This window comes from Ochlerotatus camptorhynchus, unplaced genomic scaffold, assembly GCF_037179485.1.
Source record: "Ochlerotatus camptorhynchus isolate MF236.1 unplaced genomic scaffold, CSIRO-AGI_Acam_v1.1 ptg000073l, whole genome shotgun sequence".
NCBI lineage: Eukaryota > Metazoa > Arthropoda > Insecta > Diptera > Culicidae > Ochlerotatus > Ochlerotatus camptorhynchus.
The window spans coordinates 332556-351867 of NW_027040563.1; the positions used below are offsets into that span (position 1 = coordinate 332556).

Here is a 19312-nt window from a genome sequence, read left to right on the forward strand (position 1 = left end):
TCGCCATGTTCAGAACCAAACGCAAATTCTTCGAGATAACCACCATCCGTCGTCTGGCTCGCCGTGGCGGTGTCTGACGTATCTCCGGTTTGATTTACGAGGTGTGCAGAAGGTGTTCCTGAAAAATGAGATCCGTGATGCTGTCACCTACACTAAACACGCCAAGCGTAAGCGGCCATGGATGTCATCTTCGTTTTTGAAGTGACAGAGACGCACTCTGTTTGGTTTCGGAGGTTAAATCAAGAGTAGGAATAGAATTCATCTGCCTGTTTGTCCATATTCAGAACCACCGACCACACAAAATGCTCATGTAATCAAACTGGAAGCAGGGATACCAATTATTTTGATCAACCTTGATCAACTTTGAATCGCCACGGCCGGATATTTTCGATGGAAGAAGCAACAATCTAGCATCTAATTCGACGAAGACGTCAGGAAACATTTCTGGATCAACAATAGAATAGGGCCCATCAGCATTTGTAAACAAACCGTTCCAAAGCCTCACAAATCGAAGGCCGCTCACACAAACCAACACCAACATCTTGTAGGTAGAAGTTTCCCCTATCCGATGATGGTGTTGGTTTGTGTGGGTGGCCTTCGCTTTGTGAGTAAAGGGCTTTGGAACGGTTTGTTTACAAATGCTGATGGGCTCTTTTCTATTGTTGATCCAGATTTGTGAAGCCTATTGAAAAGTGACGCGAGATTTGTTTTCCGTACTGAGCTCCAATGCTACCGACGCCAGGGAGGCAGCGCCCAGAGATGTTATGCCTTAGAACATGCCCATGGCGCCGACTGAGATTGGACCCAGGCCTGCTGGGGTGAGAGGTAATCACGCTAACCACAGACGCCGATATCTATCACGGCGAATGAGAACGACCCAAATTTGAGTTTAGTTATCTCAGAAATAAGAAATAAAGTGCAGGAACTCAGCGATGAGTAAATTTGCCTCATGTTTTCCCAGGTTTTTCCAGGATTTTCCAGGGAAAAATTCCCGAATTTGAGAAAAGTAAAGATTGGATTCACTCAGTCTATTGGCACTACTACGAGACTGAATAAAATTTTCGTCAATCTCCTCATTTTCTGGCAGATTTTTTAGGTTTTCCACACGAAATCATGAGACAAATTTACTCACCGCTGAGTTCCTACACTTTTGGCGATTATGTGTGAACTAAACTTAAATTTGGGTCGTTCTCATTCGACGTGTACGCAAAAAGAAAATAGCCAGTGTCGCTACTTGATATCAAACTTCTCATAATGGGAAGAGTCTTTGTAGCTTTTATACCACTTGGTTGCACATCATTCTGCTTTAACCTAAAAAATATAAAGCAGCGCTGCTGTCTGGTATCAGCTCATTTTCGCTTCGGACGGCGTGGTCAGCAATAGCAGCAGTAGGTCGTGGCTGGTCGTGGCAAAGGAGGTGCCAATCGTCATCGCAAATTCTTCTAGGTAACCACCATCCGTCGTCTGGCTCGCCGTGGCAGTGTCTGACGTATCTCCGGTCTGATCTACGAGGTATGCTGAAGGTGTTCGTGGAAAATGAGGTCCGTGATGCTGTCACCTACTCTAAACACGCCAAACGTAAGTGGCCATGGATGTCCTCTTCAATAAAACGGCCCTTTTCAGGGCCATCAAGCTTACATCAGTAAAGAGTTGGAATAGAATTTATCTGTGTTTGTTTGTCCATATACAGAACCACAAGCCCCCAAAGACCACACAAACTTGGAAGCAGGGTTGCAAGTGATTTTGATTGATTCTCGTAATCAACTTTCTTTTTGAAAAAGATTACTACAAATTTGGATCGCCTACAATTCAAAAACGGAAAGAGTTGAGATAATAGATATTTTTGATCAATTAAAAGAACTTAATGCTCTTCACATTTATTCCGTCCACTAGCTCCCGTTCGTGCCCCTAGGCACAGACCCATCTACTTTTTTGCTAACCGTTGTATATGTCCTTAATGATATAATAAGAATCCACGAAGCTTTACGGATTCTTATAATAAGTCAGGTTATCGTAAAACGCTTTGTTGAGCATGTAGAATATCAAGATAAAAACTTCTGCAAAATTAGGAAACCCAAAATACTTTAGTATTTGGATCATTCCAGCTCAATTAGGTACACCACCTGTGGTCGATGTCACCTATTTGATCCAAACTTGGCCAAAACGCTTATTTTGGCATTCTGAACAAATGCCTTTTTTGATTTTGCTCTGAAGAGCCTAGATCCTTCTGGGCTACAACCCAGGATTTTCGAGATTTAAAAAAAATCAAATTACAGAAGAGATTACTCCAAAACCAAATAAGCTATTCGTAATCTTAGATCGTCAATTTGACTTTTTTTTTCGAAACTCAATTTTTAAATGCGATTGAAAGCAAAATAATAACTTCACGTTTGACACTAAACTAACAAATTGACAGCTGACTTCCATAGACCTAAAGGACTTCTATGAGGCTCACCCGGTGGAATTGCAAACTCAACGGATGAACCTTAACGATAGAGTATAGGTCATGTCCCGAATTGGCCACTTCCTGCGGGGAACCCAGAACCTGCTCCAGGATTGCCATGACAACTTGTGACGCTGAAGACGAGAGATATCGTGCTGTATAATCATGATGATTGTTACCCATATTGACGTGATTCAAAAGGTCACTTTACCGTAACCGATCTCATGGAAATGGCCATATCTCGGTTGTTTTTCAACAGATCTTGGATCTGTAACCAGCATTGAATTCAGAATGGCTTCTTGTATTAGAAAAAGAAAATTAATTTAAATAAATTTTTGTATCAGAAAAAATACAAGCGATGGAAAAAATAGTTTTTGACATACCCCCCATAAATACGGAACATCTCTGCTATAAATTTCCCGTCAAATGCATCCGGTTACATCAAAATTTGTTTGTTTTTCAAAAAGTGAATGCAATTTGAAATTTGACGAAATTTTGCTCGTCCCAATCATTTTGTCTATCCCTTGTAAATCTCAGCCATCATCCGTGTTGACCAATCGACCGTCAACCTCCGAAAAGATTCCTTTCCGTCTCGGTAAAGACCAAATATCTTTATCACTACATGGGTCCACTCTCGACTTGATGGTCCCAATATTAGCCTACACTCTCTTCAATCACCCGAAGACTCCAAGACCAATTGAACCTCAATTCCTCTAATGTTATCGATTGGAAATAACCATCCCCACCATCTCTTGTAACGAAATAGCCACTGAACAACTCAAGAGGTAGTGGCTCACCGTTCATCAATACATCCGTCGATTACACTCTGTTTGACAGTTACACCGGCCAGATATCGTGAACTGATCATCAAAAGGATAGCATGGAATGACGACAGGATGTTACATTGAAATCGCTGCCCACATTCGAACCAACTTGTCGACCTTGACCACCGACAGCTGCTCCGACAACGTCGACCCAGAACCCGGAAGACAAAAGAGACCTTCGGTGTGCAGCAAAGCAGCTATAGAATAGCGGTGGGGGCATAGTTCTGTTCTCTTTCTAAATCTGTGCCAGGGCTTTACATTTTCGGAGCTCTAAAATGATCTAGAGTTCTGTATCTTTCATACGACGCGTCCAACGCGCATTTCTATAACACCTAGCGCTAGACTCATCAGCACGAATCGAAAATGAAAAAGAAGCCGCTTAGGACGAAAAACTGGCTGTGGATTTTTTCGTTGTTCCTTTGTTCATCGCTTTCAATGAAAGTAATGACGATTACCGAATTGAAATGAAACCTCATTATGGCTTTCAATCCCTTTCACCGACATTCTGTCACTGCTCTTTCAATTTGTTTAATATGCGTTATGTCCCGTTTTCGTTACTTTTCTCAAGATAAATATGTGGATGGAATATAAATTAAATAAAGTACGTGTAATCTTCGCGTGTTTTCACGTGAGAAATGCATTAAATATATATATTTTTATTTTCCATCATATACGGCATTGATGTGTGTTATGAAACAAGAAACTATCAAAGTCGAAGGCTCTTTCACTCGTCCGCTTCACCGAAGCTCGGAAGAAATACCAATGACACGTCGGAAGAAAGAGAGGCAAGCGATTGAAAATTTGTTTGCAGACGCCAACTGAGGTTCTAGAATGCTGCGAAGCTTGCTGCGACTTCAATAGAAAAAGAAAGGTAGCAGTCTCTCCGTCGCATCTATTTTGTCGATTGAAGTTGATCGATCTGCTCAATCTCCTGGGGTCTAGTTTCAATACCATGATATTTTTTTCATTGAAGTGGAAAATTTACAAAGCCTCCGATTGGTATAATGCTGCTTTCGGTATTAGTGACGTTTAATGCACTAGCTTACTAGCGGGTTAAAAATTGTTTATTATTTTCCTCGGGTAAAGACTCGAACGCGCAAAAATTGGTCGACAAAAAAAATCGTTTCATTCAGTCACGGTTGGTAGGTTGAATCATATATTTAAAGGAAAAAAGTTGAGGGTCGTGTCCAAAGCACGACCGCATTGTTGACGTAGAACTACGAGATTATTACGCTGTTCCATTCAATAATATATAAATGACAAACTAAATGGTTTAGAAAGTTCAAAACCCTTAATATTTTTCACGGATGCCCCTAGCAACTTTTATTAGAATTCACTTGAAATAATCTGAGGGAATTATCAGAATTCAATACTTTCGGATTTTCTTGGAAGTTCTTATAATAACTCTCTTGTCATTCTTCTCGGAATTTACTTTGAATATTCATTACAAATTAACCTGTAATCCTCTTTACAATCATGTGATTTCACACAGAACCACCTAATAATCTACTTTAATCTTAAATAATTGACTTGGCGTTGTAGCAAAAACTCTATAAAAATACTTCCACGAACTCCATTGGAATTTGTATCTTACACACCTTATTATCTTTAGAATGAATTCTAAAATTTCCTGTACATTCCTTTGGTATTTTCATCAAAATTATTGAATTAGTTCTTCAAAGTGATTGTATCTAGGAAATCTAGTAGTTGAGAAGATTATTATTTTCCAAAGAGAGGACGAAGTATATTTTTTTCGAATCGATAAAATGCTACGATGTCCACGCTGCAGCGAACAAGTTCGATGTTGACCCGTTCAACGTGCAACGCTGAATGATTAAGTGGCTTCAGCTTGTGTTGTTAGGGACCAACTTTCTGATGGCTGTGTTAGGGGTGAGCACCTTGCGGTCGAAGAAAATGTGTGATAAATTTGAATGTCTCCATATTTCTTAATTTTAAGCTATTCAATACATAACATTTAAAATGTGCGACAAACCACACAAATCTTATAAAACTGCTGAATCGATCGACACACAAATCATCAGAATCCATTGATTATTGGCCAAGTTATTAGCATTCAAAATCTGACCAACTTTCGCTGTATTTTCCTGGATTGGCACCATTCCCGCAAGACGTAGTCTTACGTCAAAAATGATCGTTTATTCTTTTGGTTTGCCAAATCCGAACTGCCGTGCCTTCCGCTTAACCCCTTCCATTACATTTTGCACAGTGGTCTCATCGACCTTATTCGCCGCCGAACGCCAGTTAGATTTAAACTGTTGCTCGTTTTCCATGAATTTATTAGTTTTATTGCAATTCCGTTTGACCAAGGCCCAATACCGTTCGATAGGGCGGAGTTCTGGGCTGTTGGGAGGGTTGTGGTCTTTGGGTACCACAACCCCGTTGTTCGCATCGTACCACTCGATTGCCTTGTTCCCACAGTGGCAGCTCGCCAAGTCCGGCCAGAACAGTACAGGTCTATTATGTTGCTTTAGGAATGGTAGCAGCTGCTTTTCCAGACACTCCTGGACGTTGATCTCTTGATTGATGGTTACCGTAGTAATGAAAATGCCGCTTTTTAGACCACACGTGCATATGGCCTGCTAGACGAGATATTTTTTCGGGAACTTCGATAGTTTGATGGTTTTGAAAATTTCAGCCACTCCTGTCCCGGAAGCTGCTTGAAATCCGCCTTCACATAAGTTTTGTCGTCCATGACGACACAGTCGAACTTTGTGACTAGATTCGTATACAGCTTTCGAGACCGCTGATTTGCCGACGTGTTTTGTTTGTAATCTCGGTTCGCCACCTTCACCTTCTTAAACGTCGACAACTCGGCTCGTTTCTTGGCCCGCTGCACAGTAGTATGGGAGACATTGAGCTTTCCAGCGACGTCCCGGATGGAGAGGTTAGGATTCCGCTTATATTTCACCGCCACTTTAATACCCTCAAAATGTACACGGAGAACCAAAACTACCCAAAGATTGAGTTCTTTAAACTTACTTATGAATTGATGCCTGAAGATTAGGATTCGAGTTCCACCCCAAATTGTACCGAGCAGGTCTCAACACACCCGTAAAATCCAAGTCTGCCATCTCCAGGCCTAGAACCAAAAACTCTCAGCGGAGCCAACATTTGTTCGCCAGTGTCCGCCATTGTGCTCACCGACCGGCTTCACCAGACGCTTTCACCGAGTTTTCATCAGCCTCACTGTTTCCCGCCATCAAGCTAGCCACCGTCATCGAGACCACCAACACCAACACCACCCCCACCAGTAAATTCCAGCAATACCTTAACCTATTATCGCCAGAGGGGTAAACAACGTCATTGAGAGCTCAATTTTGGCATGTGGATACATTGTGTTTCAGAGCATCTATTGGCCAAATTTGAGTGCTCTAGGACTTTGTATACTCCCCTGACGATAATAGGTTAAGGTATTGCCGAAGCCAACATTTCCCCTACTTAACTGCTTTTCGGCAAAAATGTTTACTGCAATTCGGTAGATTTTTTTTTGCGGGATCTCGGTATTTTTTATGTTTTTCTCTCTTTAATTTGTAATTTTGGTATTAAATTAAAGGAAACTAACATAACCTAACCATTGTTGTAGACTTGTAGGAAATTTCTTGAATTATTGACTGATGATGATTGGCCCGACTGATTTTTACCCTAGAGAACGCACAAATTTTTCCCCAGTAGTTCCAATTTTACTGACAGCGAACACAGCCGCCTTGAAGAAAAGAAAGAACTGCTTGTCGCTGGGCACGCAATCCACGGCAAACACGTCGAAACTCTGACAAAGCTTTCCAAACGCAGAGATAATGTTGCATCCGATAGGTATATATATATATTTTTTTAATTATAGTCACTTTAACGCTCTTGGGTCATTCGTGACTTGTCCGGGGGTGAGATTTGAACTCGTGACTTTGACGTGAGAGGTATGGATGCTTACCACTACGCCGGGGTCGCCCCCGCCCGATAGGTATAGGGAAGAGCGCTACTTCGTCGTAATCGCCCATTTCCGTTCTATCTGGCAGAAATCATCAATACTATCAATGATTTTATCAAGCACAAAACAGTACTCCGTTTGCTCCGATCCGTTAGTTCATAAGCCACAACATGAAGCCTATTACAGCGTATTGTATGAATATTTACACTCATTGTTCTCAAAACAAAAGAAACGCTTCTAGCGAATCCACTTTTTCTACCATCATCCGTAAGACGAAAAAAATCTAATGGCGTTTAAATGCGTTAGGACGGAATTGAAACGGGTAGGACAAATTTAGAATCAAGAAGTAGAGTTAGATTTTTAATAATATCCCAACATTGTTTGACTCTTTATCAAATCCAACGATACGTATGAAAAGGTGAATAAATTTAGAAGTTATATTTGATAGAAACATTCAATTTATTGGTAAAGCCCGTCCAAAAAAGAGAGGTAAAGCATGGGTTGTGCTTAGTAAGACGGAAATTAGATCAAAAACCATATTCATACTCTTCCATGCAATGTAACACTGCTCGCCACTGTCCAACACTGTCACCGCGCAACAATCAAACTAGGAGTGATGGGGTGGATGAGAATTGCGTCGTGTACCTGTGTACCATAGTAAAATATGTAAAAAAAAATAGTAAATTATTATTAGATTGTTTTAGTAACTTTTAAGCTAGTATGGCATTGATGTGGCATCTACCAACAAAATATATATATCCAAGCTTCTACAACCTGGAAAAACATGAAAACCCGAGAATTCTCAGGGAATTTTATTTTTCTTTAAAATACCTGTAAGTCTCAGGGAATCTTATCATTATTCAGGAAATTTAATAATTTTCTTATTAAGAATACACTTTAAAATAAAAACATTTAATATTCCTAGATATTTTCATTCACACATTGAACTTTATAAATCCAAAATGGATTAATCTTCATTCAAAATATATTTTTTAAATTCAGAGGCTTCAAAAGATGTTTTTTTGGTTCTAGAATATGCATAGGGTAGAGAGCTACTTCGGCCTAATCACCCATTTTGGGCCTATCGAGCGGAAAACTTCAAATAAATCCATGATTTCAGAGTTAACAAGTCAATTATGCGTTTGAAACTATACTTTAGTTAATAAGCTACGGAACGAAGTCAATAAGAATGCGTGATATGAAGGTTTGTACCCATTATTCCTAAAAACAAATTTTATTCTTAATTTTTATTCTCATCCGATAGGCCAAAGTGAATTTATTGGCGTTTCAATGCGTTAGGCCGAGTTAAGAATCCGCAGGCCGAGTTTGGTGTCAAGAAGCAGTGTTAGACTTTTGACAATATCTCAACGATTGGTTTCTTTTTATCAAATCTTACGATACACACCGAAAGGTTAATAAATTTGGAAGCCATCAGTAATAATAACATTCCGTGTGGTGCTAAACTGCGCTAGATTAAGAAAGACTAATTGCGAGTTGTGCTTAATAGGCCGGAAATGGGGTAGTTAACCCTATTTTCCACAATTTTTATAAATTCTGAACTGAAAAGTTATAATACTTCATGAAATTTTCAAGAATCTGGAGTCAATTTCCTTGCATAGTTTCAATGTTCATGGAGTTTTATTAAAATTTCTAAGGACCTCATTACACGGGAGTTCTGAGGAAAAAATCTATGAGAAAAACATCAACTGCAATCTGCTTTCATGGTAGTACTGAGGAATTTTAGAATTCGTGTGAAGCCTAAGCCTAAGATAGTAAACTCCAAGCGAATTTTCATGAGAAATCTCCGTTTAATATGGAATGGTCTAGTTAATTAAATTGCCTTGAAGTTCTATACGCAATACTTCTCTAAAATTTTTCAGACTTCCTAAAGTTTCCACAATTTTCCTAACGATCATGAATATTTTCTGAAGTGTTAAAAGTTCACTGAATTTCTCGGAATATTTAAAATTGATTTCCCTGCTCTGGAATCTGTTCTTACTTGAAGTTTTTGTTTTGTTTTGAGCTTTATTAGCGAGATTAATATCTTTCTCGGAGTTCTCTAAACTTCTCTCAAGTGTTTGCAGTTCTCATGAAGCTTGTTGTACTATCGTTAATTTAATTGAACTGTTCTAAAATTTGTTTAGCTTGCGTGAACTTCAAGACTTACATATGTGAAAACCTCGATTATTTTCTTAACATCTCTAAAGTTCTTTGAAAATCTGGGGACTTCTTAAAATGTCCCGCTAATTTAGTGAAACTAATGGAACTGAACCCCCCTGAAATTCCCTTTGTTTTTGGAGCTTTACTTAACTTATTTGAGATGCTCCCGAAATGTCCATAAAAGTTCCTGAAGTTCTCGGATCTTCCTTCAAGTTCCATAGGCTGAAGTTCTCGAAATGTTTCTGAAGATCTCTGTAAATTTTTGAAGTTTTTCTGAAACTTCAGGAACATCTTTAAACTTCCGCAGTGAAATAATTAATATAGTTCTATGATTGTCATTGAAAATCTTAAGATTTGTCTGGAGTTCAAATTATCCAAACCAATTCATAACTTTGTCAATAGTCTAGAGTTTCCTGATGTTTTTAAAACTGCCCAATTTATTTCTTAATTCCCGTAAAATTTTGTAGACCACAATTTTACTGGGAATGTTTCAATTGTCTTTAAGTTCTACAATTTTCCTTAAGTTTTATAAAGTTTATAAACACTCACGGAACTTTGTCTCAAATCACAAAGTTTCTCTGGAAATTCTCTAAATTGATCAAATGTTCCGGCAAATTTTCTGATATATATATTTATAATTCCCTGTTCAGCATAGCCCGAGTAATCCCAGTCTTCAGAGCCATTCCTTATCCTAAAGTATGTATTTCCTCGAAATACTCTCATATTTGCCGGATCATTGGACAATCATTGGACTAGGTACACAATCGCGCGTAATAAGTATTCACAATCGATAAAGAAATTTCGTTGTGAATATGTTCAAAGAAAGATTGATCAGCATTAAAACAACAGCAAAGAGTTATGGAAAATTTTGAAATCTTTATTAAAACCTAGTAATTGCAAACCGCGGTCCATAACTTTTAATGGCACATTAGAACAGTCAGAACAAGTAATTGCAGCTAAGTTTAATGATTATTTCGTAGATAGCGTTTCATTTTTTTTTTTTAACTCTTTATTTGTTTCAAATTCAAAATAAATTACATTTCATTTTTAACCTAGGTGCTCCAGTTACTACAGTAACGTACCAGCCTTAATTGTTATGATATATATCTAAGTGTTTTTACATTGTTCCTGTCTTGGCAATTCAGTATTTTAAACAGGTTTTTTAAACCTGCATGTCAGTATAACAATTGATAGCTTAAAACTAAATAACTAAAACTAAATCTTATCTAAGTATAAAGGGAATTAATCGTTGCAATTGAGGATTGTAACGATTTTTGCCGGAAATTATTAATTATTTTGTTGGACATTTGTGCTACAGTCTCAACATTCGAAATTCTATGTACTTCGGTAGTACTGTACCAGGGAGGCAACTTCAAAATCATCTTCAGAATTTTGTTCTGAATCCTTTGAAGTGCTTTTTTCCTGGTATTGCAACAACTAGACCATATTGGCACAGCGTAAAGCATGGCCGGTCTAAAAACTTGTTTAAATATTAGAAGTTTATTCGTCAGGCAAAGTTTGGATTTCCTGTTTATAAGAGGATACAAACATTTTATATATTTGTTACATTTGGCTTGAATGCCCTCAATGTGATCTTTAAAAGTTAATTTTTGGTCAAGAACTAATCCAAGATATTTCACTTGGTTTGACCAGGAAATTGGAACTCCGTTCATAGTGACTATGTGACTACTACTAGGTTTCAAAAAGGAAGCTCTGGGCTTATGTGGAAATATTATAAGTTGAGTTTTGGAAGCGTTGGGAGAAATCTTCCATTTTTGTAAATAAGAAGAGAAAATATCTAAACTTTTCTGAAGTCTGCTGCAAATAACACGAAGACTTCTTCCTTTAACGGAAATGCCTGTGTCATCAGCGAACAAAGATTTGTGGCAACCCTGAGGCAAATCAGGGAGGTCCGAAGTGAAAATGTTATACAATATAGGCCCAAGAATGCTACCCTGAGGAACTCCTGCTCTAACAGGTAGTCGATTAGATTTGGAATTTTGATAATTTACCTGCAGAGTTCTGTCAGTTAAATAATTTTGAACTAATTTCATAATGTAAAGTGGAAAATTAATTTTTTTCAATTTAGCAATCAAACCTTCATGCCAAACACTGTCGAATGCTTTTTCTATGTCTAGAAGAGCAACTCCAGTTGAGTGGCCTTCAGATTTGTTTGAACGAATTAAATTGGTAACTCTCAAGAGTTGATGAGTAGTTGAATGCCCATGGCGAAATCCAAACTGCTCATCTGCAAAAATTGAGTTCGTATTGATGTGAAGCATCATTCTATTCAAAATTATTTTTTCAACAAGTTTACTTATTGAAGAAAGCAAACTTATTGGACGGTAGCTAGAAGCTTCAGCTGGATTTTTATCCGGCTTCAAAATTGGAACAACTTTTGCATTTTTCCATTTATCAGGAAAGTATGCCAAATGGAAACATCTGTTAAATAATTTTACCAGGAAAGACAAGGTACTCTCTGGGAGTTTTTTGATGAGGATATAGAAAATACCATCATCACCTGGAGCTTTCATATTTTGAAATTTTTTGGTTATAGACCTTACTTCGTCCAAATCAGTCCCCCAGGAATCATCAAAAATATTTTCCCGAGAGAAAATATTCCGAAAATCCCGAGCAACCTGATTCTCAATAGGACTAGTAAGACCCAAACTGAAATTATGGGAACTCTCGAATTGCTTAGCAAGTTTCTGAGCTTTTTCCAAATTTGTGATCAAAATTTTACCACCTTCTTTAAGCGCTGGAATTGGCTTTTGAGGTTTTTTCAAAATTTTTGTGAGTTTCCAAAAGGGTTTGGAACTCGGGTCTAATTTAGAAACATTATTTTCAAAAGTTTTGTTCCTCAGGGCAGAGAATCGCTTTTTAATTTGTTTTTGCAAATCCCGCCAGATAACTTTCATGGCAGGATCGCGTGTTCTTTGAAATTGTCTCCTACGGACATTTTTAAGACGGATCAAGAGCTGAAGATCATCGTCTATTATAATTGAATCGAATTTAACCTCGCATTTTGGTACTGAGGCAGCTCTTGCTTCAACTATAGAAGTAGTCAGAGATTCAAGAGCATAATTAATTTCATCTTTGGTTTGAAAAGGAATGTTTGGATCGAAGTTATATTCCATAAATGTTCGATATTGCTCCCAATCAGCCCTATGGTAATTGAAAAGATAGCGTTTCATTGATTAATCAATCTATTGAATTGGTCGATGAACCTGACGAAATAAAACAGCCAGTTAATAGTAGTTGTAGATTTGAAGTTTTTCACCCAATCACATTAGATGAACTTAGAGGTATTTGTTTTTCATTAGGAAAATCGGCTGGAGTAGATAATGTTAATGCTAGAGTTATTCAAGATTGCTTTCATGTCATTGGCCACATCTTGCTGGACCTTATTAATGAATCATTACAAACTGGACATGTGCCACAAATTTGGAAGGAATCCTTAGTGGTCCCTATTCAAAAAGTTGTTGGAACGATTAAAGCCGAAGAGTTTCGTCCCATCAACATGTTGCACACATTAGAGAAAATTTTAGAACTTGTTGTTAAAGGCCAGCTGTTGGAGTATTTAAATAGTAATAGTTTTTTTTTGAATGTATGTTTTTTTTAGTATTACTTCTACGTAATAGTTTGTTGATACCAGAACAATCGGGATATCGGGAAGGTCATTCTTGTGAAACCGCGTTGAATTTGGTATTAGCGAAGTGGAAAAATAACTTGGAGTGTAAAGATACGATTGTTGCTGTTTTTTGGATCTTAAACGCGCTTTTGAAACAATTTGTAGGCCCTTATTGTTAAGATCAATCAAGCGCTTTGGAATTACGAGTACTGCATATAAATGGTTTGAAAGCTATTTGTCTGACAGAACTCCAGTCCCGTGGGGAATACCCTTGGAGTGCCCCAGGGAAGTGTATTAGGGCCCCTGTTATTTATTATGTATATTAATGACATGCGACGTGTTTTACGATTTTGCGACATTAATCTTTTTGCAGATGATACTGTGTTATTCATTGCAGCTAAGGATTTAGATGATGCCGTTTTACACTTGAATGAAGATTTGCAGTATCTAAGTAGATGGTTGAAGTATAAGCAGTTAAAATTTAATACAAGTAAAACTAAATTTATGGTAATTTCGCGGAATCGAGTAAATGAGAACGTCTCTGTTGTAATTGATGATGAGACTATTGATCGCGTTCGGGAGATTAAATATCTTGGCGTGATTATTGATGACACACTTAAGTTCAACTCTCACATTGACAATGTCATCAAGAAAATTTCCAAGAAGTATGGAATTCTATGTCGACTGAAAAACGATTTAACTAACTATTGCCAGTAAAATACAGCTATACAAATCAATCATCTCTCCTCATCTTGACTTTTTCCCTTCCATTTTATTTCTGGCCAATGCAACACAAATATCGAGATTACAGCGCTTGCAGAATAAAATAAAGAAACAAAGGTAACGGATGTAGAGGACTGAATTTAAAATTTTATTAAAAATGCAACTTTGAAGACCCCAACCACCCTACTGCTTTCTCTCTGAGATGATCACGTTGGTCATGACGAGAGGAGCAACACAATAGTTGGGTAAAGAAGAACTGCATTATAACACACCATCGACTGGAAATGCTCTCGCAACGTTGGGCTTTATGTAGTGATGAAAACGTCGCTAGAACTATTCCACAGCCGCAGTCAGTTTATGAGCAACAAGAGGGACGCACATTTTTGCCTGTGGACTTGGAGACATACTTCAAGTCCCCGCGTACATCGTACGGGTTAGGCAAAAATGTGCGTCTATCTTGAAAAACTGTCGCATTAATGGCCCTTCGCTCATTTTCAACTTCTATTCAATTTTCATACTGCCGTACTCTAACGGAACTATCCACCTACCCTCTTCTAAAGATCATTCTCTAGCTAATAAATCATCACACTAAAGCTTCATGTTAGCATTTCCAACCAACGCTGACTTCGCGTATGAAGTAACATAAAAACACTTTGAATGCAACTTTGAAGCTTATTTTGAAGATACCTTGAGTTAGTAGTAAGTTTTCTGGCAAATGTCGGGGGTTCGTGAGCATTCCTGACATTGCTGAAAATTATGATAGCATCAGATTGCGGGGTTGCTAGTGTAATAGGATGCTTTGTTGATTGTTCATTAACTCTTGATTGCTTGTAATACTTATGAATATTTTAGGTAGACAAAAAGGCGAACTAAGAGGTGGACGCCTGAGCTTTTCCACATTTATATCGCTGTGAAGCAACTGTAAGCTCTAGAGGGAATTTACATATATCTGTAACTGAAACCAGTTCGATTTTGTTTGCCAACCTGGTTAAAATGTCATTATCTTAAAGATAAATCGTCCAGCTCAAACCTTTGTAGGGGTAAGAGGTGGGACCATCATCATCATCATCATGTTCATAAATTTTTATTGCGTTCCAGAAATTTTATCTGATCAAACCGAAGTTTCCGGTAATTCCGGTTTCTACAATTTCCTTGAAGTTTTCAGAACTGCCCTCTGATTCTGTGATCTGTACTGATGTTCTCGGAGCTTCCCTAAAACTCTCAACTCTAATGAAGATCTCGGTTCTGCTTTAAAATAAATGGAATCCTCGTAAACACCTTCAAACTTCCTGGAATTCACTGGATTTCTGTGAAGTTCCTGAAATATTTCTGAACTATTCATAAATTTTCTGAAGTTCTCTGTACTGAATCATTCGGAACATCTTATGGGTTTTCGATTTTAATTCAGCACATCATGGAACTATCCTGAATTTGTCTAAACTTACGCTTAAAGATTTTTAAACCAATTCAATGGTCTGGGCTAAAAGTTCAGGGACTTCCCCTTAAGATCTCTGGAACTCCCCAACGATCTCTAGATCTAACTTTTCTTTAAAACGGATTGTCATGTCTTAAGGGGGGAAATACAAGTAACACGTCAAAAACTCGACGATTTTCGGAATTTTTTTGTGAGTAAATGAAACAACGCAAACGTTTGGAGTTTTTGCATTAAATTGCTCTACATTTGAGATTTTTTTCATTGGTGTGTGACCTCTGTGGCTCCTTGGGGTCACATCAGAAGGAGGTCGCCTCCGGTGGGGATTGGTAATTGGCGGGCGTTCTAGAGACCTGAAAAATTGACAAAACTTACTTTTATCAATTGGACCTTATTCAGAAAAGATTTTTGTTCTATGTGAACCTCTTAAACCCAAAACCTAAAAACCATCGGCAGAATTAGTATCATTATTAATAATTTTTAGATACAGCCTTGTTTCTTGCTGCAGGCGTTGCGTTGTCAGTAAGATTATGTTTTCGCAGAGCTTTATAGATTCGATCTTCGACCTTCGTCTGAGACAAAGAGCCGTCTGTCAAAAGTCGATTAATAGTGAGGCTACTTTAATTATTGCTTCCACTGATATTGCACAAGGATTCTTTTGATCCGGCACGGTCATTTGTTCCAACTGAGGTTCAGAAAACTCAAGAGAAGTCGGAAAACCTAACCTAATTTTTTTTTGGTGACGCACAAGGGTCATCAATAAACAGTTGTTTACTCAATTCAAGCGGATGTGAATGAAGAATGTGTCGCTTCAACGAAGTAAACTGGAAACAGCTCAGTTTGCATTTTGAAATTTTGCTATTATATAGAATAACATCAGAACGCAAATGGTTTTGCTTTAAATGGTAGTTGACATGACGTTGTAAGGCGTCAGCATAACCTGGAACCTACTGCTTACACAAGAAGCAAACTATACAGTTTTTCGGTTTTGAATTAGTTTGGAAGGAAAATAAAAATAAATTTATTACTTACGCGGGGTTTGAAGCACTCGACTTTTTACACTTCCTCCGCATCCAGCTGACGATGTACTTTCTCAATTTTAACGTTTTTCAGCAGCTTCCACACAATATAACACACGCGTAGGCACTTATCAACAGTTCGTTTCGTTCTGACAGCTATTTTCCGTATTCTCGGCGATTTGAAAAAATGGAATATGGCCGTTTATGATTTGACAAATATTTTAAGTACTTTCTGCAAAATTAAATGAATATGCCGTAAGGTTCAGTAATTAGTTTGACACTTTGCCAACTAGATCAGTGATTACCTTTGACGAGTCTTGGTAAAGAGAATGCTTGATTCGATTCTTACCTTCCTTAAATTGTCCTTTGCTCGCTTTCTACTTTCCATATTATAACGGAACTATCAATTCTATACTTTCATCTCCTCATTTTTCGTATAAAATATTCGCTTTAAGTCTGATATTGCCGTTAAGCATCTCCAAGTATTCAATTTATTGCTTACTACTTGTCCTGGAAATACTCTTTAACTCATACCCACTGCTCACTATCTTCACAATCTGTCTAACCGTCCACTGACTTCAATCAACACGCACCATTCTGCCAATCGTTCAACAATGGGCTAAATTGTGACACCTAACTTCCCGGCTACGTAAGCCTCAGAATGACGCTTTGTTGGTCCAACATCCCCCCACCCCACCTGGAGTCCGGGCGCAAATCCCTTCCAAAAACACACGTAAATATTCCCATCGATACCTTTATTCAATACGCTTCCCCAATCGAATAAAGAAACAGGTGATCCGCTCCATTTCAGGACCAACACCAGGCAGAGTCTGAAGGTGTTTTATATTCTCCGAATGCGCTTCCGGTTGGGCCATTCCTAGCACGGGAGACTGAGTCGGGATTTATTCCACGGGAGTTTGGAAATAAATTGATTTTATTTTTCGGCTCCACTAGCATCACTAAACATGGACATGGATGGGTGGTCCGGTGGCCGGTATCCACTTCCCTTGCTGCAGGGGCACACATTTCCGAGGGATTACGATAATTCTCTGTCTGTGTCGTTCTTTTTTCCTTTGACCGGGTGGAGACCGCAAAATTGCCACATATCGATGAGTGAAAGTTTTACCGGGGATCGGGGAGGGCTGCGGTGGGCGCTGTTGTTTCAACAGGGTAAAACAATTGGCGGAAAAGGGAAGGTAGGAAGGGCAGTAAATCCTCCTTACGATATCGCCTTGGGAATACCTTTTCCGGAGGATGTTGGCAAGGCTCAAATACACACAGGCGCAGTGACTTTCCCGGAATATGTGAAAGGTTCTGCGGTATGACGATGGAGACCTTTTGTCGGAATTCCCTGGGAGATTAGGCCGACGGATGTCGTCTTGGAGATCGGCTTAGGTTGCGGGTAGTCAGGTTTGGTCAATATCGTCGGATTGGCCGGGGGAGCGGTGGCAGGGTCTAATCACATATACGTTTGACCGTGCCCGTGTGTTACACATCCGAAAGGATTGTACGAGAGTGAGAGCTTAGGACAAGGGTTGTTCATCAATTTGTACCACAAGTACACACACACACACACACTGACACCCATTCCGGTCGGCCGGGGCTCCGGAAATCGTGCCTGTGAGTGAAAGGACAGCGGGAAAAGTCACTAAAGGAATTATTTCGGATCCGGCTCGGTTGGGTTGTTGTTTCTGTCGGATTGAAGCAAAGCTTGACTAACGAATTTGAGGTTCGTTGGAATGGATCGTTTGGGATTTGTACAAAACGGAGGACGTACAATTGGTTAATAAAATTACCGACGGCTGTTGACGACATTTGGTCGACTGATGGTTGGCGATTAGGACGTGTGAGTGTGCAATTTTCCGTTTTTTCCTCCACTGATATACTTCTAATTGATTTTCCCACACAGTGCTCCGGTCCAAATTCGAGCAATTAGAACAACTCGATGCATTTGAACGCAAGATATTCAAAACGTCCCCAAACTCCCGAAAGGAGCCGTTCAATCGAATGCTCTGCTGTAGATTACCAAAATTGGTTCAATTTGCAATTCCAATAAAGTGAATTAATTTACCCTCGGAAAAACATATTTCCAAACAGAAAACACACGCTCCCGGGCGCAGACATGTCGCAAATGGAGCATCCTTCCACCTTATTTCGGGGACCATTATTTTATTACGAAGGCGCTCCGAAAACGACAACGTCGGTGACGGTTCCGCTGTGCAGTTCCGACCGGTGGTGGAAGCTTTTCGCTTCCAGTCGTATGCTTTTCCAATCACCGTTTGTTCGTTCGTTCGTTCGTTCGTTTTCGTTTGTATACATATTTATTTTTCTTATCAGCAATATTCCTTCGGCTCGGTATAACAGACTGACAACTGGGTGGTCGGTCCCTTCCCTTTTCTCCGCCCCCGCCATTCGTTCGTTCGTTAAGAAATTATTATTGCCGATCAGGCGCGCACATTCACGTACCTTCCTCCTTCGACGTACAACTCTATTTGCTTCAGTTGTTTATTTTTTCCCGATGATTAGGATTTTTCATATTTTGCCATGTTTTTTTTTTTTTTGATCCGGCCCAGTCCTCGCCCCAGGAAGAGATTTCCGTTTGCAAAGAAGGCTCTGCCATTATTGTTCAGCGATCGGAAGGAAAAAAAAATAACAGAGCCAATCAGGAATGAAAGCATTATAGTTATGGTAAACAAACAGATAGAATATGGAGAAAAATATACGAGCCTTATTTCCGGGAAGAAACGATCCATGGAATCCGCAGGAAATGCGACTGGGTGGGGCTCTTTGCATACCTAATCACTTATTACGGAAGTCCGAGGAAATTTTGCTGCACCATTTCCGGTTTTGACAAAGCACAATTTTGGGAGTATGTTTTTCAAAATGGCATTAAGTCACCCACATGAGATCTGTTGCGTGTTCCAATTCTGCAACTTTCAGTTTTTTTTTCTTCAAACGCTGAAGCATTTTGTAATGGTAATTCAGTGCAAGTTTCGTTCAAAAAAGGGCGAGTAAAATCGTCCACAAGGAACTTCTAGAGCCATGCAAAAGACATCCATTGAGTTATGATAGCCTTAATCTGATATTCTTGCACTTCTTTCGAACAGCAACTGCAATCCATTACCGAATAGACCCCG

The 19312-nt window shown here is 38.9% G+C and overlaps 1 protein-coding gene across 2 annotated transcripts in view; it reads left to right on the forward strand.

Moving 5' to 3' along the window:
• Positions 1-19312, forward strand: part of LOC135697550 (uncharacterized) — a 335633-nt gene that overhangs the window by 273953 nt on the left and 42368 nt on the right. The window lies entirely within an intron of this gene.